The sequence below is a fragment of the Emys orbicularis genome, chromosome 14 (genome assembly GCF_028017835.1).
Source record: "Emys orbicularis isolate rEmyOrb1 chromosome 14, rEmyOrb1.hap1, whole genome shotgun sequence".
NCBI lineage: Eukaryota > Metazoa > Chordata > Testudines > Emydidae > Emys > Emys orbicularis.
Window position 1 is genome coordinate 1,112,400 of NC_088696.1, and position 21,814 is coordinate 1,134,213.

Consider the following 21,814-nt stretch of genomic DNA (forward strand, 5'->3'; position numbering starts at 1 on the left):
TCTATTCTCTGGGTTGGTTCCAGAGTTGACTTCTCTCTGTTGGGTAAGATGCCCAGCTTGCGGAAGGTGCGCAGGGTGAGTTGGACGTGGGATTGCACTTCTTCCCTGGTGTGGCCCCGAATGAGCCAGTCATCGAGATACGGGAACACCTGCATCCGTTGTCGATGAAGGTAGGCTGCCACGACAGCCATACATTTGGTGAACACTCTCGGAGCCGTGGACAGTCCAAAGGGAAGGACAGCAAATTGGTAATGTTTGTGATTTACCACAAAGCGAAGGAAGCGCCTATATGGAGGGTAAATCGCTATGTGAAAATACGCGTCCTTCATGTCAAGGGCGGCATACCAGTCTCCAGGATCCAGGGAAGGGATAATGGTCCCCAATGAGACCATGCGGAACTTCAACTTTGCCATGAATTTGTTGAGTCCACGCAGATCTAATATGGGTCGAAGCCCCCCTTTTGCTTTGGGGATTAGGAAGTAGCGGGAGTAGAACCCCCTGCCCCTTCGTTCCGATGGAACCTCCTCGATCGCTCCCATGGACAGGAGCGTAAAGACCTCCTGTATAAGGAGTTACTCGTGAGAGGGGTCCCTGAAGAGGGACGGGGAAGGAGGATGGGAGGGGGGGCAAAAAGAAAATTGGAGAGAGTATCCCCTTTCCACCGTGCGAAGAACCCATCGGTCTGAAGTTATAAGGGACCACGCACGGTGGAAATGGGAGAGACTATCTCTAAATGGAGGGAAAGGATCCTGGGTGGTGGCTAGTACGCCGTCCTCGGGCGCACCTTCAAAAATTTTGCCTGGGCCCTGACAATGGTTTAAGAGGGCCTTGGTTCTGACTGGGTTGGTAGCCAGTGGATCTCTTTCTACCACTTCATCCACGTCTTCTGTAAAAGTCTTGCATTGGACGAGGGGGAGAGTAGAAGCTTTGAGGCTGTGGTCTAAAGGGCCTGCGCTGGGTAACTGGGACATGCATCCCCAGGGAGTGCATGATGGTTCTGGAGTCTTTTAGGCTCTGTAACCGAGAGTCCATTTTGTCCGAGAACAGGCCCTGCCCATCAAATGGTAGATCCTGCAGGGTCTGTTGCAGTTCTGGCGGTAAGCCAGACACCTGAAGCCAGGAGATGCGTCGCATAGCTATGCCCGACGCCAGGGTCCTAGCAGCAGAGTCCGCTACATCAAGAGAGGCCTGTAAGGAGGTCCTAGCCACCTTTTTGCCCTCTTCCACTAAAGCCCCGAACTCATCCCTGGACTCTCGGGGAATCAACTCCTTAAATTTACCCATGGAGTTCCACGAGTTATAATCATAGCGGCTCAAGAGTGCCTGTTGGTTTGCGGCTCTGAGCTGTAGGCCCCCCGCTGAGTAAATTTTGCGTCCAAACAAATCGAAGCGCTTGGCGTCTTTAGATTTGGGCGCTGCGGCCTGTTGACCATGTCGTTCCCTTGCGTTCACGGAGGACACCACCAGTGAACACGGCTGAGGGTGAGTATACAGGCATTCATACTCCTTAGAGGAAACAAAGTATTTCCTCTCCACCCCTCTGGCCGTAGGTGGGATAGAGGCAGGGGGGTCTGCCATATAGTCTTGGCATTGGCCTGAATGGTGTGGATGATGGGCAACGCTACCCGGGATGGGGCATCAGCTGAAAGGATGCTCACCACTGGGTCCTCCAACTCCACTATCTCTTCTGCTGGGAGGTCCATGTTACCTGCCACCCTACGTAAAAGGTCTTGGTGAGCACGTAGGTCTATCGGGGGGGGGGGGGGGGAACCCGAGGTCGTTGTCCCCGCCACCGCCTCATCTGGAGAAGATGAGGAAGATGCTACCGGGGCTAATGGATCCTGTGGCGGGTCCAATTACGAGGGGTCCTGATGTTCAGGATCACTTTTACCGGGGTCTGGGGCCTGCCTAGGAGTGGGCGCAGGTGCCTCCATACACCCCGAGGGGGGAACGACTGATGGTGGCCTCCAGTACTCGAGGCTCTGAATGTGCTGAGCGGCAGGCCGCAGGTGGAACCCCTTGGGCTTGGTGGTATGCCCACGGGGTCCAGAAAGACCACTGTGCAGGCTCCTGGCTAGGGTCTTCGGCCTCATCCTGCCAGTGACCCAGGTTGTCCGCTACTTGGCCCAGTGTGGGATAAGCTGAGCGGGAGGTGCCATCTGACAGGGAAGAGCGTGAGGCGGATTGTGAGGGCCAGGGCAGTGCGGAGCGTGCGTGCGTTGACTCCGCTGGGAACGGTGCCGAATGGTGCTGGCCCACAGGAGAGCGGTCTCTACGCGGTGCCGGGGAGCGGTACCAGGATCAAGAATGTTGCCGATGGTCATGCCGGTACTGAGATCCAGACCTGGATCGCGATGAAGACCGCCTGCGGGAGCGGTGCTGGCAGTGGCTTCTCGAGCGGGATCGGCGCTCTGACCGGTGCCGGGAGCGGTGTCAGGAGTCCCAACGGTACCAAGGTCCGGGGCGGTGCCGCGAGGAAGATCTGGGTCGTGAGTACGACCGGTGCCGCGATAGAGAACAGTGCTGGGACTGCGAGCGGCACCGGGACCTACTTGTAGATCGGGAGCGGTGCCGAGAGTCCACGCTCGGAGATAGTGAACGTAATAGGGCTGGCTTGCCCCTAGACTGCACCGCACGGGTGGGATGTGGTACCGTAGCCTGAGTCGGTGCCGGTTCCGTAAGGGCAATGAGGTCCCTCGCCGTCGCAAACGTCTCCTGCGTCGATGGAAGACGGTGCGGGTCGGGGAGCCAGTCCGCACCAGACTCAATGGCCCTTCTGCTGGTGCCGGAATCAACGGTGTCGATATCGGCGCCTGTATCCTCGGTCGCTCCGGTCCCGGACGCACATCCCAGGTTGGTAATGGGGGTGCCGGTGCCTGTTGTTGGGAGGCAGCCCCTCCGGTTTGCGAGGTCTCTTCTGACCTGGGGACAGGGACCGGCGCTGAGGTGCTTGCGGAGGATGCGGTGCTGGCAAAGGCCGGTGCCGTGGGACTCTATCCGCGTCTCCTCGTGGTGCAGTACTGGAAGTCGCCGCCGGAGCACTGCGCACTGAGGCACTCGGTGCCGGAACTTGGCGTGCCGAAGGAGGGTCCGGGCTGAGGGCCGCCTTCATAAGGAGCTGTTTGAGTCTAAAGTCCCGCTCCTTTTTGGTTTGAGGCCTGAAAGCCTTACAGATCTTGCACTTTTCGGTCCGGTGAGACTCCCCGAGACACTTTAAACAAGAGTCGTGGGGATCTCCCGTTGGCATAGGCCTCGAACAGGCTGAGCATGGCTTAAAGCCCGGAGCCTTGGGCATGAGCCCGGGCGGCACACCGGGAGGAAGGGGGGGAGGGACCCCTTCCAGCCCGCTAACTTCACTTATAAACTTAAATCTATAACTAACAACTACTGCACTACAATAAATCTATAACTATATAACTACAACAATATCTAAAAGCTAGGGAGAGTGGAGGACAGCTATGCCGTGCTCCACAGTTCCAACGACTGTCACGGGCGGTAAGAAGGAACTGAGGGGGCGCTGGGTCAGCTGGGGAATATATCCAGCGCCATGAAGGCGCCACTCCAGGGGGCTCCACAGCCGACCCACCGGGTGTTGCTAGGGTAAAAATTCTCCGACGATCGTGCACATGGCGCGCACACACCTAATTGGAATCGATATGAGCAAGCACTCGAAGAAGAACGGCGCCTACCTGACAAACAGCACCGGGGTGAAGGGATCGGTGCTGTGACAAGGAGCGCCCCCCAACCCCGGGCGGGGATTGACATCTGGGAGACCGTCTGGGCGAAGGTGACCTGGGCCACAGCGATCTCTGATGGGAAGTTCGCCGGTATCAGTGGTACGGGGACTGGTGCCTCGACTCCGGTGTCCCATGTCTTGCAGGTGGAGAGCGTGTCGAAGACCCGGGCCTTCAAGTCAGAGACCTAGGATACGGTGCTGGGGTCCAAGGCTGTGGTGACAGTACGGTTACCGAGGGCGTTCCACTGCCTACGAGGTGGTCCCATGATCAGCTTGCCCTTAGATGTTGGGGTCTTAGCTGAGTCTGCCGCCTGATGTGGCGCCTGCAGTGCCGGTCGGCTACTTGTTCTTTATCCCCCGGGGCCGCTTCAGGCAATGAGGGCCCTGGGAGACGCGGGGGTCCCCTGCCACTCCCTGGAGGCAGATCCCTGGCTGGGCTGGGGGGGGGGTCTGACCTCAGCAGTACCCCCTGTCACGGAGTAAAGGGGGACTCAGGGCCCTGCACCCCCGGCGTCCTGCGATTTACCATGACTCTTAGCCAGCCAGTAAAGCAGAAGGTTTATTTAGACGACCGGAATACAGTTCAAGACAGGTTTTGCAGGCGCAGACAACAGGACCCCCTTAGTTAAGTTTATCTTGGGGTCCCCGGGCACCCTAGCCCCCCTGGGAGATCAGTGCCCTGTCTGCCTCCCAGCCATGGTCACTCCCCAGCTTCTCCCACCTCCTTCAGCAACCCCTCCCACAGCCTTTGTTCAGTTTCCTGGGCAAAGGTGTCACCTCGCCCCAGCCCCCTCCTGGGTTCTCATGTTACAGGCTCAGGTATTTTCAGTCAGACTCCCATCCCCCAATGCAGACCATCCCAGCCACACTCCCCTGTCAGCACTCACAGACCGCAGTAGGAACAGTCCCAGTTCGTCACATCTCCCCCCTTCGAGACCGAACTGAGCGGGGTCACTTTAGCCAGTGACCCGGGGAAGTTCGAACCTACCCCCGTTCCCGTGGATGCCCCCGCATCCCTCCCATTCCTTGGTGAGAATTACACCAGGCTCCTTCAGTTTCACGCCCCCCCTTAGGTCGGGGGTGCTCGAGGGCATTCGCAGTTTGCATGTGGGAAGGGTTATGCGGCCTGTGCCCTTTTCCCACCCCAATACCCCTGGGGTTCCAACTGGGCTGTGGTTTTCTTCCAGCGCTCCCGTCTGGAGGTCTGTGCTTCGGGCTCTCTTGGTTCAGAGCCCCCCTTTTAACCTTGGCCACCCTCCGGAAAGGCTCCTTTAGGCTGGGCAAGGGTCCTAAAGCCGGTTTCCCCTTGTCCCGGGCCTTCCTCCCCCTCTGACAGGGGTCACAGGATCGGCAGTACTGCCGGACAGTAACAAAGACCCCAGGCCAGTAAAAGCTCCGTAGCAGCCTCTGCTGGGTACGCCAGGTTTTCTGGTGCCCTGAGAGGGGGGTGTCATGGGCCCGGTACAGCAGCTGGCGGCGATACTTCTGGGGTACCACCAGCTGCCTCCTGATCCCCCCTGACCCCATCTTCCCTGGGGGAGCCCATTTTTGGTACAGGAACCCCTTCTCCCACAGGAACCTTTTCCGGCCACCTCTCCCCATGGTTTGTACCGCACCGAGGTCGGCCAGGTCCCTTATCTTCCGTAAGGAGGGATTTTTTTGCACCTCGGCCTGGAACTTAGCAGCTGGGACAGGGATGGCCACCTGTTCTTTCTCGCCGGCTGGGTCTGAAGCCGCAGCCTCCCTGAGCCGTGTCCCTGGGCGTTCCCTCCCCACCAGGTTAGGGTTCTGCCCCTCAGGCAAGGCACCCTCCCCAAGGTTAGGGCGCAGTGCTCCTCGCCGGCTCTGACTACGGGTCACAACCAGTGCATTCTGGGGGTTGCTTGGCCAGTCCTCCAGGTCCCCCCCCATTAACACCTCAGTGGGCAAATACGGGTGTACCCCCACGTCCTTGGGGCCCTCCTTGGCCCCCCACTTCAGGTGTACCCTCGCCACGGGCACTTTGACTGGTGTCCCGCCCACCCCCGTCAGAGTCAGGTAGGTGTTGGGCACCACCTGATTTGGGGGCACCACCTCGGGCCGGGCCAGCGTCACCTCTGCGCCCGTATCCCAGTATCCCTTGACCTTCCTCCCATCCACCTCCAGGGGAACAAGGTACTCTCTCCGGAGGGACCGCCCCACGCCCACCGTATAAACCAAAAACCCTGAGTCTGGAGCATCCAGCCCCCCAGAGGAGCAGGCCTGGAGCTCTCCTCCCTCCTTAGCAGGTGGTACTCTGCCAGCCCCCCTTCCCTGGGAGTGCTGCCTTTCGCCCGGCTGGGTCTCTACCCAGTCAACCCTTTGTGGGTTTGGTCTGCTCAGTTTGTCCCTGAGCCTGGGGCACTGGGCCCGTATGTGACCTCTTTGGTCACAGTGATAGCAGACCATGTCCCAGGGGTCCCCTCGAGTGGGTTGGATGGACCTGACGCTGGATCTTCCCCTTTGGTGGGGTTTCTTCGTATTTTCCCGCTGGGATGGCCCATGGTGACTCTCGCTCTGCGTTGTGGTGGGACTGTTCCTTTGGGACTCCTCCCGGCCAGCCCCTGACCGGCTCTTCACAAACTCATCGGCCAGCCGGCCTGCATGTCGCGGGTTCTCTGGTTTTTTGTCCCTCAACCACAGCCTCAGGTCGGATGGGCACCGCTCATACAGTTGCTCCAGTACCAGCAGTTTAACCAGGTCCTCCTTTGTCTGGGCCCCAGCAGCCCACTTGCTGGCGTATCCTTCCATGCGGACGGCTAGTTGCAGATATGAGATCTCCGGGGTTTTATTTTGACTCCGGAACCTTTCCCGGTACATCTCAGAAGTCAGCCCAAACTTACGTAGCAGGGCCTTTTTGAATAGTTCATAGTCCCCTTTTTTCGCCTCTTTCAGTTGGCGGTACAAGGCCACGGCTTTGGGGTCCAGTAAGGGGGTGAGAACCCGGAGTCTGTCTGCAGGATGAACCTGGTGCAGCTTGCAGGCCGTCTCAAAGGCATCCAGGAAGTCATCCATGTCCTCCCCCTCCTTGCGTGGGGCCAGGATGCACTTATCAAAGCTCCGTGCAGTTCTGGGTCCCCCCTCACTCACCGCAGCCGGGGGCTCACGGCCCTTCAGCCTCGCCAGCTCCAGTTCATGATGCCTTAGCCTTTCTTTCTCTTCATGCTGCCTTTGTTTTTTATTCTTTTTCCGTTCATGCTGCCTCAGTTTTTCTTTCTGTTTATGCTGCCTTTGTCTTTTTTCATGCTGTCTCTGGTGTTCACGATCCTCCAGCTTTCTCAGTTTTAGCTCTATCTCCCATTCCAGCCCATTCCGCTCCACGGATGGCGCGCGTGGCCGGGAGGATCCCCTGCTGGCCGGGGGGGTCCCTGCGCCCTCGGTATTTGCTGGGCTCCTCCCCACCCTTCCCCTAGGCATAGGAAGGAGGGGTCTCGGGAAGCCCTCAGCAGCCGGCTGACCACTCCCAGCTGGGACAGACACTGGGGCCTGCGCTGCATCTGCCGGGCTGCTTCCCTCAGAGACAGGGATCAGTTCATTCGCGCGATCTCCCTTCTCCAGCTGGGCAATGAGCTGTTCTTTGGTGAGCTTCCCAATGCGCACCCCCCTCTGCTTGCACAGCTCCACCAGGTCGCCCTTAAGCCGCTTGGCATACATCTTCCTGCTGGCCACTTACAGGCCTGTGTGCTCACCGCTCCCCACCGTTTCCAGGGAGCCCCCTAGTGTGCCAGCCCTTCTCGAGGTCACCACCTCTCTGCCAGGGTCGAGCTGCAGACTCCTCCGCCCCTGGGACCACTCGCCGCGATCCTCCGGGGGACCCTGTTACTGCAAAAGTCCTTCTCGCTGGTCACACACTCCCAGGGGTGATAACCGTCTCTCTCTGACTCTTCAGCACGCCTGGTCCCCGTCAATCCCCCTTCGCTTTACTTCTCCCCAGTCACTTACTGCAGGAAGCGCCGTCCACGGGGTGCAGTAGATCCCACCTCTGCCACCAGTTGTCACGGAGTAAGGGGGGACTCAGGGCCCTGCACCCCCGGCGTCCTGCGATTTACCATGACTCTTAGCCAGCCAGTAAAGCAGAAGGTTTATTTAGACGACCGGAATACAGTTCAAGACAGGTTTTGCAGGCGCAGACAACAGGACCCCCTTAGTTAAGTTTATCTTGGGGTCCCCGGGCACCCTAGCCCCCCTGGGAGATCAGTGCCCTGTCTGCCTCCCAGCCATGGTCACTCCCCAGCTTCTCCCACCTCCTTCAGCAACCCCTCCCACAGCCTTTGTTCAGTTTCCTGGGCAAAGGTGTCACCTCGCCCCAGCCCCCTCCTGGGTTCTCATGTTACAGGCTCAGGTATTTTCAGTCAGACTCCCATCCCCCAATGCAGACCATCCCAGCCACACTCCCCTGTCAGCACTCACAGACCGCAGTAGGAACAGTCCCAGTTCGTCACACCCCCGTGAACCTCGGGGCGGGCACATGGCCTGACATTGGTCCTTTGCCCAAAGCCCCTTTCCCTTCCAGTGCTGGGGGGCTTTCTTTTTCCACTTCTTAGGCACCAGTGAGGGGAATGGTGCTTGGCGGAGCCCCGTGCCAGCGGTGCGCTCCGCGCCAAAGTGCTTGGTGTGGGGTCCACGCGGGAGGACTCAGATGCAGGACAAAGTGCAGCCTCCATGATAATTTAAGGAAATCCCTTAGAGTGGAGTGGGAAGTTGAAGGTTTCGCAGCCAAGCAGGGAGACAGGGAGGGTTTTGGTCACCCAGGAAGAAAAGGGAGATGGGATGAAGCTGAAGCTTTTGGTTCTGGAGACGGCAAACACCTCCTCAGTCTCTCCCTCTTTTGAGCAGGGGTAGTTGTAAAATGGACTTTAACATTTGCCAAGGCGTAAGGGTTTGTATTGCTTATTCTCTAGCCCAGCAAACTACGGCAGCTCCCCGGCATCCCATCCCAATAGTCAACTACAGCACACTCGACATTCTCGCCAGCGGACGCTGCCCCATTGTGGCAAGCAGAAGGGCAATGAGCTGCTCCTTCTGTCAGAAACTCCTTCCTCATCACTCAGACTGAGGAGAGGGTGCCGGGCTTCACGCTGCCACAGTCTCTAGTGAAAGCGCAACTGTTCCAGATCCGGGGGGGGGGGGGGGGGGGGGGAGAGGTTTGCACAAGTGACCATACCTGGGGACTCAGAACAGCCCTCTGTGTAGCTGTGGTACAGTTGAGGACACTGCACACCTCATAGACTCATAGACTTCAAGGTCAGAAGGGACCATTATGATCATCTAGTCTGACCTCCTGCACAACGCAGGCCACAGAATCTCACCCACCCACTTCTGTAACAAACCCCTAACCTATGTCTGAGTTATTGAAGTCCTCAAATCGTGGTTTAAAGACCTCAAGGGGCAGAGAATCCTCCAGCAAGTGACCCGTGTCCCACGCTGCAGAGGAAGGCAAAAACCCCCCAGGGCCTCTGCCAATCTGCCTTGGAGGAAAATTCCTTCCCGACCCCAAATATGGCGATCAGCTAAACCCTAAGCATGTGGACAAGACTCACCAGCCAGCACCCAGGAAAGAATTCTCTGTAGTAACTCAGATCCCACCCCATCTAACATCCCATCACAGACCATTGGGCATATTTACTGCTAATAATCAAAGATCAATTAATTGCCAAAATTAGGCTATCCCATCATACCATCCCCTCCATAAACTTATCAAGCTTAGTCTTGAAGCCAGATATGTCTTTTGCCCCCACTACTCCCTTTGGAAGGCTGTTGCAGAACTTCATTCCTCTAATGGTTAGAAACCTTCATCTAATTTCAAGTCTAAACTTCCTAATGTCCAGTTTATATCCATTTGTTCTTGTGTCCACATTGGTACTAAGCTTAAATAATTCCTTTCCCTCCCTGGTATTTATCCTCTGATATATTTATAAAGAGCAATCATATCTCCCCTCAGCCTTCTTTTGGTTAGGCTAAACAAGCCGAGTTCTTCGAGTCTCCTTTCATAAGACAGGTTTCAGAGTAGCAGCCGTGTTAGTCTGTATCCGCAAAAATAACAGGAGTACTTGTGGCACCTTAGAGACTAACAAATTTATTAGAGCATAAGCTTTCGTGGGCTACAACCCACTTCTTCGGATGCATATAGAGTGAACCATATATTGAGGAGATATATATACACACACATACAGAGAGCATGAACAGGTGGGAGTTGTCTTACCAACTCTGAGAGGCCAATTAAGTAAGAGAAAAAAAACTTTTGAAGTGATAATCAAGATGGCTCAGTACAGACAGTTTGATAAGAAGCAAGTGTGAAAATACTTACAAGGGGAGATAGATTCAATGTTTGTAATGGCTCAGCCATTCCCAATCCCTATTTAGCCCTGAGTTGATTGTGATAATCAACTCAGGGCTAAATAGGGATTGGGAATGGCTGAGCCATTACAAACATTGAATCTATCTCCCCTTGTAAGTATTTTCACACTTGCTTCTTATCAAACTGTCTGTACTGAGCCATCTTGATTATCACTTCAAAAGTTTTTTTTCTCTTACTTAATTGGCCTCTCAGAGTTGGTAAGACAACTCCCACCTGTTCATGCTCTCTGTATGTGTGTGTATATATATCTCCTCAATATATGGTTCACTCTATATGCATCCGAAGAAGTGGGTTGTAGCCCACGAAAGCTTATGCTCTAATAAATTTGTTAGTCTCTAAGGTGCCACAAGTACTCCTGTTATTTTCATAAGACAGGTTTTCCATTCCTCGGATCATCCTAGTAGCCCTTCTCTATACCTGTTCCAGTTTGAATTCATCCTTCTTAAACATAGGAGACCAGAACTGCACACAATATTCCAGATGAGGTCTCACCAGTGCCTTGTATAACGGTACTAACACCTCCTTATCTTTACTGGAAATACCTCGCCTGATGCATTCCAAGACCGCATTAGCTTTTTTAGCGGCCATATCACATTGGCAGCTCATAGTCATCTTGTGATCAACCAATACTCCGAGGTCCTTCTCCTCCTCTGTTACTTCCAATTGATGTGTCCCCAATTTATAACCAAAATTCTTGTTATTAATCCCTAAATGCATGACCTTGCACTTTTCACTATTAAATTTCATCCTATTACTATTACTCCAGTTTACAAGGTCATCCAGATCTTCCTGTATGATATCCCGGTCCTTCTCTGTATTAGCAATACCTCTCAGCTTTGTGTCATCCGCAAACTTTATTAGCACATTCCCACTTTTTGTACCAAGGTCAGTAATAAAAAGATTAAATAAGATTGGTCCCAAAACCGATCCCTGAGGAACTCCATTAGTAACCTCCTTCCAGCCTGACAGTTCACCTTTCAGTATGACCCGTTGTAGTCTCCCTTTTAACCAGTTCCTTATCCACATTTCAATTTTCATATTGATCCCCATCTTTCCATTTCCAATTTAGCGAATAATTCCCCATGTGGAACCGTATCAAATGCCTTACTGAAATCGAGGTAAATTAGATCCACTGCGTTTCCTTTGTCTAAGAATTCGGTTACCTTCTCAAAGAAGGAGATCAAGTTGGTTTGGCACAATCTACCTTTTGTAAAACCATGTTGTATTTTGTCCCAATTACCATTGACCTCAATGTCCTTAACTACTTTCTTCTTCAAAATTTTTTCCAAGACTTTGCATACTACAGATGTCAAACTAACAGGCCTATAGTTACTCGGATCACCTTTTTTCCCTTTCTTAAAAATAGGAACTATGTTAGCAATTCTCCAGTCGTACGGTACAACCCCTGAGTTTACTGATTCATTAAAAATTCTTGCTAATGGACTTGCAATTTCATGTGCCAGTTCCTTTAATATTCTTGGATGAAGATTATCTGGGCCCCCCGATTTAGTCCCATTAAGCTGTTCGAGTCTGGCTACTGAATGGCTGCTCATTGTGTGCAGGTCTACCTGCATGACTTTTCAGACTCCACTGTTGACCCCAAGGCTACTGAATAGCAAAAGTGTGTGATGTCCACCTAAGCTTTTAAACATATATGAATCAAAAAGGGGAGGGAAAAGTGTTATCTCCCTATTTTATATTTTGAACTTTTTTCCACCTTTATTTTCCCACTTGTGCATTCATTAATAATGGTATATTCAACAATGGTACAGAAAGCACATTAGCGCTTGAAGTTTCTGTTAAAGGCATCAGCAACAAAAGAGTTAATGCTGAAATCCTATAATCACATTAGGTTTCAGAGTCAACTATTCATTTCAATGAACGGGGCAGTTTACACTTATGAGAGCTATTGTTTCAGATAATATTTTATCGGTTCAAATGATGAAGATTCTCTTTGCAGTCATAAGCGCCACTTAAACCTTTGTTTCTGGAGCACAATTATTTGTCATTTGCACACCTATATACTAACTACAAAACGTCACACTCATAACATCAGAGGTCTTTGTGCTTAGAAATTGCAACTTCCTACACCCCTCTGTTTGTCTTTTCGAAAACATTTTATACACTAATATACACTATATTTACATATACACTATATGTAAATATATACACATACACTTTATGTATTTATTACATATGCACTAATATTAGTTGGGCCGTTGCGGGATGGCTTACCATTCCTACTGGAATGCTGTGTCCATCCAAGATCAGCCTCACTGATGATCCCTGTGGCCCCGATCTCCACTCCATTACACCAGTTTCACACTAGAGTAACTCCACTATGGTCAGAGTTATGCTTGTGTATCAGAGTGGAAAGTCAGTCTGTAACAGGGTTCCACGACCCGTCCCTCTTCCTGGCTCGTTTGCCCTCCTTAATAAGGCTCGGAGAGGCCTCAGGGTTGTGCAACACTCTTGTCTTTATTTACTTAACGTTGTCCCACCACCCGTGTCCATCTGTATGCAAGCGTTACAGGTTTGGTTACCCCCCTTACAGGCAGAGTCAGCCTTCAGATAGGAGGCCTCCAGCTCCCTCCCTGACTTACTTCTCCCTGGCTGCCCCCTGCCTTCTGGCTCCCTCCCAGCCTTTATAGCCCTTGGCTTGTCAGGCCAGCAGGTGTTGCCAATCCTCAGGCTGGCATCAGGCCTTTTCCATCAGCCCCAATCTGCTTCCCTTGATTGGAGCTGACCCGGCAGGGGCTAATTAGGTGCTTTGGCACCAGCACCCTGCTACAAGGTCCCTATCTATGCTTCATGAAACTGTGCGCAAATCATCCAAGAGCATACTAGTACAGTGCTGCAGCAAGCAACAGATGTGCTTTATGGGGATAAGAAGTTCATTCTGTCTCTTCAGCCAAATATAGAAAGATTCTTCTGCTGTAACATTGCAACCCTTTCATCCAATTTTAGTCCCTTTTCATTGCCAACTTCAACTGGTCTCCAGAAACCCCTGTCTGGCTTCTCTAGCAGATACTACTGCTTTTTCACCTTTTAGACTCAACCAGCATTAGAAGTTTGGAAACAACTGTCCAGCAGCAAATTGCTGCAAATCAGAAAGTAATACACAACCCAATTTTCTCATCAGGAGAATAAGAGGAGCTTGACACATCAAACTACAGTTGCAAATTCAGTCTTGGTCAAGCTCATGGACGAAAAGGGGATCAAAATTTTTGCTGTTTTTTCATATGTTTACATATGGCCCAAAAGAGTGAGGATACACACAGTTTGTACTGTATAGAATAGCCAGGCAGCCATGCTCCTGTATGCTCCACTGACTCACTGTATGACCTTAGGCAAGTCAGTCTAATATCCTTGGGCCTCACTCATCCAGCTGAAAAACTGGGTAACAAGCAGGAACTCCACTGAACCTCAAAGCAAATTGTTGCTGCATCTGTCTTGAGGTTTCCTGGGGAAATAAATTCCCCCATCTCCTCTCTCCAAGGAAGCATTTCACTTAGGAGAGAAGCTGAAAGAACGCAGGCGATATTATCCTCACAATTCATAGAAAAGTCCATAAAGAAGGATCGATTATGTTCACTGGAAACAGGGAAACTGATGGAAAAAACAACAAAAGCCATATTCTATGAGTGAAGTCAGATGCCAGGGCTTGCTTTAGGGTCATCTGGAGCAGTGGTTTTCAAACTTTTTTTCTGTTGAAGACTTTTTTGACCCAGTTGAAGAAAACTGTTGATGCCCACGACCCAACGGAGCTGGGGATGAGGGGTTTGGGGTGTGGGAGGGGCTCAGGGCTGGGGCAGAGGGTTGGGGTACGGGGGCGAGGGCTGTGGGGTTCAAGGTGTGGGAGGGGGCTCTGGGCTGGGGCAGGGATGCAGGAGGGGGTCAGGGCTCTGGGGATGAGGAGTTTGGGGTGCAGGAAAGGGCTCTGGGTTTGGGGGGGGGCAAGGGCTTACCTTGGGTGGCTCCCGGTCAGCGGTGCAGCGGGGGTGCTAAGGCAGGCTTCCTGTCTGTCCTGGCACCACGGACTGCGTTGCGCCCCAGAAGTGGCCAGCAGCAGGTCCGACTCCTAGGCGGAGGTGCGCAAGTGGCTCCGCACAGTTCTCACCCGCAGGCACCCCCCGCCCCCCAGGAGTGTGGAGCCAGTGCTTGGGGTGGGGGCAGCACGCAGAGCCCCTGGCCCCCCGCCTAAGAGCCGGACCTGCTGCTGGCCGCTTCTGGCTTTCATAACCACCATATGAGCAGGTACCTTTCCCAACTTGCTCTGCAAACAAAGTTTAAGCTCCCCCACTTCCTGGGCTTTGGATGTAATGGTAACAAAAATTCACCCAAGCTTTCTCCACAGACCCCAGGTCCTATCTTCTCAGAAGAGCACTCCCATTCTCTGATATCCAGGTAAAGCAGTGCCTCACCCACTTCAGTAAATCACCAGGACCCATTGAAACCTTTCCCACTAAGAAAACACAGCCAACAGGGTGGGAGTGTTAAAGGCACCCACTGCCAGCCTGTTATACCTGGATTTGAAACCGGATCTTTTCCAAGAAGAAAGATTCATTATCTGGAGTAGGGCTTGGTGCTGAGATGACAAGACCAAAAATCACACAAAACTAATCACACAATTGAGTTATGGGATCTGTACACTTTAAGAATAAACCTCAAGAACAGCAGAAGCTTCAGTGAAGTACAGTAGAGCAAACAGATCACTCAGTTTCACTGGGGGTGAAGAAACGTCCTGTCAGAGTCAAACCAAAGCTTGAGCTGAGTGTCTAGGACTAGTGAGGCCAGCAGAGTGGATGTGGCAGGCACATCTCACTGCACTTCGATTCCCGAGGCTGTCAGTCTCAGAACAATAGCCGTGACTGTGCAGGCCTCAGATCTGGCACACCAGGGCCTGCCCTTCTGAGCCACTGCCCCGGGAAGGGCTCTACGCGGCTGAGCACTACTGAGCCACTCAGTCTGTCCATTGGCTTGAAAGCACTAGTGATGATGGCGAGGCTCTGAGGCACCGTCTGCTCCCCCAGAACTCACCAGTCGTCACAGAGGGCTAGAGGGCAGATCAGAAAATATCACACAGATAAAATAAGATAGGAGGAAAACCTTAACCGCATTCTGCAAAATGTAATAGCTTTGTCAAAATAAAAGCCACAGCTAACCTCTTCTGCTGCACACCTCCCAGCTCTGAAACTGTTCAAGCAGAGAGACATTTTTTCTGTCAGCTACAAACTCTGCTTGCAGGAGAGAGACTCCGGCATAATATCTGCACAACAGCACCTCCATGCAAACACTATCCCAGTAATGGGAAATTTTAATGATGTAAAGCAGCAAGGTCACACGATGTGTCCAGGCAGCTCTTGGAAAGGCACAGTCTGCAGATATTACAGAGGAGAACTCAGAATTGCTCTTGGTTCATTAGGCTTTGCCTGAGGGTTTTTCTCCCACTATTAACTACAAACAAGGTTCAGGTTCTTGTTACTCAGTTTCGTGCACACAATGCAAAAAGGTGAAGGGCAAGGTTTACCAAGAGCCGTTTGTAAATATGCTAAGACAATTCACTTGTGTTTTTAGAAAAAAGTCTTATAAATATTGCAACACTTTTTCAGCATAAGAACCTTGTATCTACACTGGTACAGTGACTGCACGTAAATATACATACAGCCTACCATGGTACAATTCCCTTCCCCCTCGACACAGACTACATTTCCCTACAGCCTGCCTCCTTCTCCCAGCTTTATGACCCCAATGAGATGAGCTCTCACTGTTTTCATCCTCATTACATTTTGATATTTCAAAGCATGGCCCGCTTCTCACTCCCATCTCCCCGCTCCACATTACTAATGAATTGGAAAGCAGACATCATTAGTTTTTGGAGACCATTTCTTTTAAAATTTACAGAACCCTTCATCTGAATCCCTAGAGCCAGTCTGCTGTTCTCATCTTAGAATCTTATTAGCATCATATCTTCTGTATCCTGCCATGCAAACTGCATTGCTATGCACTTTCTAGCACTTGACCCTTTTGCGGACGGAATTAATTTCCTCTTTGAAGATACAGCAGCATGCTGTTGTGCTTGTTAAAGAAAGAAAACTCAAGCAAGAAGACAGGGAAGCAAGCAAAGAATATTCTCAGTTAAATATAAGCCACTGTCGGATTTTGTATAGGAAAACAGAGAGACAGAAAGAGCGGTCAGGAGAAATAACAGAGTGATGACTCTATTACCGGAAGCATGTTCCAAAAGAGCATGCAAATAATCCGATTGACAATACATACTTGGAATTTTCATTTTAATGGTGTGTTTCTTTTGGTCTAACTCTCCACATCCCTCACCTGGTTTCTATGTGCAAAGTGCTACGAGACTTTTGGTTGCACAATTAATGTGAAGGTTGAAAAGACCCAGAGTTTGCTTTCTGCTCAGGGCAATAAAAAGCTATACTTAGTATATCTGTAGAAGAACACAAAGAAAATAGCCCTCACTGAAAAGAAAACCTTCTCTTACCATTGAATTATACTTAGGAACCCAAAACACTTTAAGGTAATTAGAATTACCCCCTTGAAATGTAAAATATTTCTATGAGTGGAATAAAACATTTCTTGATCAGTCAGGGAGGTCTCTAGTCCTATAACTTGTTATATATTGTAGGATTTTTATGCACTTACATTGTTTACACCATTTTGGTTCCCTAATGCAGTTTTAATAGTAGACAAACAAGTGACCCTCCCTCTGGGAGGAATTCTTTAGAAGGTAGGCTTTTCTCCCCTCCATAGGCTGGGCAGGAAGAAATTAAAGTTCAAAGGTTTAGCTTTATAAAAACGTACAGTATGATTACACAGCCCGAGAGCACAGGACAGCAGAGCAAGAGTTAAAGTTTCTGGCTCAGCAAGGCCTGTGACAGAGGCCAACAGGGGCACTGGATGGCTCAGGTGACTGGAAATGAGATATTACAGCTTTTTACCTCCAGGTCTCCAGTTCAAACTGGTAATGACTGAAAGCTGCTACCCTCTGAAGGCCGTTCAATGGCCTATGTGAAATGAGTAGGGAGGGGTCTCAGTCCAGCTGGACTCTCAACCCCACCAGCAGCACTGATTGGCATGCTTGCTGATACACTCAGGGCATGTCTACACAGCCTGCAGCAGGGAGTTTCCCAGCCTGGGCTGACAGACATGGGATAATGGGGCTCGCGCTAGCGCTCTAAAAACAGCCATTCACACAGCACACTTGGAAATTGCAACTCCGGCTCAGAAGCCTCCTACCTCCCTAGGCATCAGAGCCCAAGCTGCAGCGTCAAAGTGCTGCCAACATGGCTGTTTTTAGAGTCCTAGCATGAGTCCCGCTAACCCGTCTCTTGAGGTTCGCTGCTGCAGGTTGTGTAGACATGCCCTAATGCACCGAGGATGTCATGAGCCATGGAAATGCACGATGCTTTCACACTGAATATCAGGTTGAGACTACATGGCGGGGCAACGTGAGGAAGCTTGTATACTCTTGGGGGAGGAACAGAGGACTACATCTCCTATGCTGTCACTCGGGAGCCTCGCTGGCATTACAGTTTTTAAAAAGAAAAGAAAAGAAAAGAAAAGAAAAGAAAAGAAAAGAAAAGAAAAGAAAAGAAAAGAAAAGAAAAGAAAAGAAAAGAAAAGAAAAGAAAACTAGATGGGGGTCAATACCCAGGAAGATATTTTCTATGGGTTACTCATTCAGAACATCCAAGGTTCGAACACATAACATCTGTTTGATCCAACAAAATTCAACCCAGAAATTGAGGCAGGTATTCTTCATCAGGTTTGGCTATACATATACTATAGCTCTCTCACTCAAGAGGCATATGCTGGTGCCTGTATTTAGGCATTTCTACCAGGCTGCACTGGAGCATGTAATTAGTTGATAAGCCATCAGAGAGAGAGAGAGAGGCTAGTTCTTCTCTCAGAAATTATATTTTCAGATACACCACATATGATGTCCCTTTCCCTCAGATTTTTCATTGTCTTCTGGAACTTCATTCTCCTTGGAAGAGGAAATTTGGTGGATACAAATTTCCCAGCAAGTAGCGTGAATATATCCTGGAAATAGCTGGTGACAGGTTTATGTCCCATCCTCTACCATAGTCTCCAGAAGAGCATGGGAGAAGAAAGGCTCCATTGCACCGTAGCCTCCTGTTTTCTACTATCAATCATGAGAAAACTTGGGAAATACTTTCCTGGGGTCAAGCAGGACGACAGGTGGTGTTCAGCACAGGCAGCGTGAGTGCCAGAACACAAACTGGCAGAGAGCTTATGACTAGCACAATGAATGATCTGTAGCAAGAGCCATGGGCAACAGCTAGCCATTAGTCTGGGGCTTAGTAATGCACTCCTTAAGTACATTACTCACCAATCCATCAGGCAACGTGCTACGGAACTGAGAGATTCCAGCACTTTTAAATCTGTAACGCAATGGCTGCCAGCCTGCACTACATGCCCTAGGTTACAAGGGCATGGAGGAAGACAATTCATTTTGTGTCATAGCCAGTATTTCTTCTTCTCCTTCTTCTGTGTGTACTTAAGAAATGGGCCTGTTATTATCTTCAGATTAATAGCCGAGAGAATGCTCTGGTGTCTCTATTAACATTAACTATTGAGAAAGGCTTTCAAAGAATGCCTGACCAGTGCAATTTTCATTAGCCGGAGTGAGAATGAAAACATTCATGAGAACAGATGTAATTCCTTCATTTAAAAAATATTATATACAACAGAGCTATTTTAAAAGAACACTAAGGTTGCAAAGTCAAGCACACAAAAAGTTTGCAAATGCCAGCATTAAGGTTGCCCATGTGACCTTAATTTGGTCCCCTGGTGCATATGCATTATGATACAGTCTTTAATTACATGATCATATACTATTTTTCCACAGGACCCCTGTCTCTGAGTGTACAGGATCGATAATGCTCAGAGAATGGGTGACTATTCATTATTCTTTTTATTCTCATCATTCAATGTGTGGCTCCAGCCTTATTTATTACACACCATCCAAACCCTGCACAGAATACAGAGTTATTAATTTCCTCATGTGATTTTCTGTGGTGCTGTGATGGGGCACACTCACATCTCATGGGCGCCCGCCCGTTGGCTGTTGCCCCTTCTGGGGTAACAGTCCAACAAATGGTTGGCGCTCTCTCTGTTTAAATTCTAGCCCTTTTCTTGCACGTTTAGTGCTGAGTCTTATCACCTTTGTGGGGCGTAGGTCACTTCCCCAGGGGCAGGTGGGGGGGACTCGGGCCCACCCACTACTCTGGATCCCAACCTAGGGACCCTGCAAATAGCCATAGGCTGCTTTAATAGCTGCTGCTACTGCACTGCCTGGGCTTAGGGTGACCAGATGTCCCAATTTTATAGGGACAGTCCCAATATTCAGGGCTGTCTTATATAGGCACCTATTACCCCCCATCCTATCCCTATTTTTCACAGTTGCTATCTGGTCACCCTACCTGGGCTGCTTCCCACTCTGTCCCATCAACTGCTTGGCTATTCTGTCTGTTCCCTGTTTGAGCAGGGTCTCTCCCAGGCCTCCTTGCCGGAAGAGTTGCTCCATCCCTGTCCTGATTTCTCAGGGTCTCTCCCAGGCCTCTTTGCCTAGAGAGCTTGTAACAGTCTCTGCCCCCTTTTTAATTTCTCAAGTCCCTGCACCTGGAGAGCTTCCCAGTCCTGTTCCTGCTTGAGCAGGATTTCTCCCCAGTCTTTTTACCTGTGAAATTTCACAGCCTTCCACTCCTTCCTCACCCTTCTGGTCCCAGCCAGCAACTGACCTGCTCAGGCCCTGCAGCTCCTTTTAACTGAGTCTGCTGCGCTCTGATTGGCTGCTTCCCTGCAGCCCTTCTAGGCAGGACTGGAGGACCCACTTTCACTGCTCCTTTTCTGGGGCAGGGTTTGGTAGGTCCATGAGGCCTCCTGCAGGGGGCCTCAAAGGCCCCAGTACACCTAGGGTTATAACCCAGCTGGTATTTGACTGGCCTGGTCAGTTTTTTTTATGGATTTGCTAGTTGCCAGAAAAATAATTTAATTTGCTGAGGTTTTTCACGTGGGTCTAAAGATTTTCATTATCGTCACAATACACAGGGATAGCGAATGACAAAAGTTTCTGTGTTCAGCTAAAGATGCTGTAGTGTTCTGACTTCCCAGTTTCAGTGATGACAGATCAAAACGGTTGAAAATACGGCAGCTGCCTGCCCACCATCGTGTGCGCATGTGCGAGAGAGGGTTTGAGGCATGCGAGAGTGAGGAGATGTGTGAGGCGTATTAAATGATCGAAGATCAGGGTGATGGTGCAAGTGATCCTACTACACTCCCGAAAAAAAAAAAGCTCGCATCAGAAACTGCACATTCAGTGGCAATTGGCTAAACAAAACAGACTACAAAGACTGGCTGGCAAAACATGCTGATAATACAAACGTCCGTTTATCATCAATCTTATCTAGACGTGTTCTCTCTCTAGATACTATACGTGGCTGTTGAAAGGGGGGAGCTGCAGAGTTACCTTGTGGTTGGGGTTGCGGTGGGCTTGCCTTGTCGGGAGGGGAGAGTGCTGGGTTTTTTGCATTTCAAAGGTGGTAACTCTAAGTACATCCCATCACAAGTGCTCATTGTGAAGCACTCAGATATTATAGCAAACATCAATCAATCAATTTATCTTCACAACACCCCTGTGAGGGAAAAGGGGTATAATTATTCCCATTTTACAGATGGGAAATAGAGGCAGAGAGAAATTAAGACCAAAATTGTCATAAGCTTCCACTAATTTTAGGTGTTCAATTTGAGACATCTAGTGCCTAATATTTCACTTTATAGCACTTTTTATGTTCAAAGCACGGCGCCCATTGACTTCGGTTGCAATTGTGAGTGCTCAATACTTCTGCAAATCAGACTTCAGGTGTTTCAAGTTGGGCAGTCTAGAAAATGAGGAACACACAATTAATGGGCAACTGTGAAAAATGTGATTTAAGTGACTTGCCCAAAATCATACAGGTACTATGTGGCAGAGGCTGACATTCAACTGCCTAAACCATGAGACCCTCTTGCAATCCCTTCCCTCATTCACTTCACACCTTCCAACTTCTGCAACAAACAAGGCAGCATTCTACAGAAATCAGCATCATTAACTGCACTACCCTGATTCTTTCCCAGAGCACTGTCTACCCTGTGCACTGACTGGAGCAGGTATCCTGTGGAAAAAATAGTACATGATGGTGTAATTAAAGACTATCGTGCATCATACACACAACGGGAACAAAGTAAAGTTGCACAAACATCCTAGTTTAAAAAAAAAAAAAAAAGGCAAATTAAAACCCAGAAATTCCATCACATGAAAACATATTGGCCCCATAAAGGTCATCAACAAGATTGGAAAATGGAGGTTACTTGTACCTGGAGTTCTTCTTCGAATACCCTCTGCATATTCCCACCCTTAGGATGCGCCAGCCTGGTGCAGCTAGGACAGTGGAACCTTCTAGAGCAGTGCCTTTTAGAGGCATCTCACCCCTTCCCTCCTGTGCCCAGTGCTTGTGCCAGTCAGGGGCGTGGCCATAGAAGGAGCATTGGCACTGTTGCCACCTCAGTTCCTTCAAAATGCTAATAGGAAATACCGAGTAATGATACAATTAGGATTCTGCAGAAGCATGGAAGGCAGGCGGGGAGTGTGAATGTGCAGAGTGTGTCTCAAAGAA

General features: G+C 50.3%; 1 protein-coding gene across 1 annotated transcript in view; it reads right to left on the bottom strand.

Annotated features, from left to right (window-relative positions):
* The window catches only part of PMFBP1 (polyamine modulated factor 1 binding protein 1), a 353,820-nt gene that overhangs the window by 140,916 nt on the left and 191,090 nt on the right, over window positions 1-21,814 (bottom strand). The window lies entirely within an intron of this gene.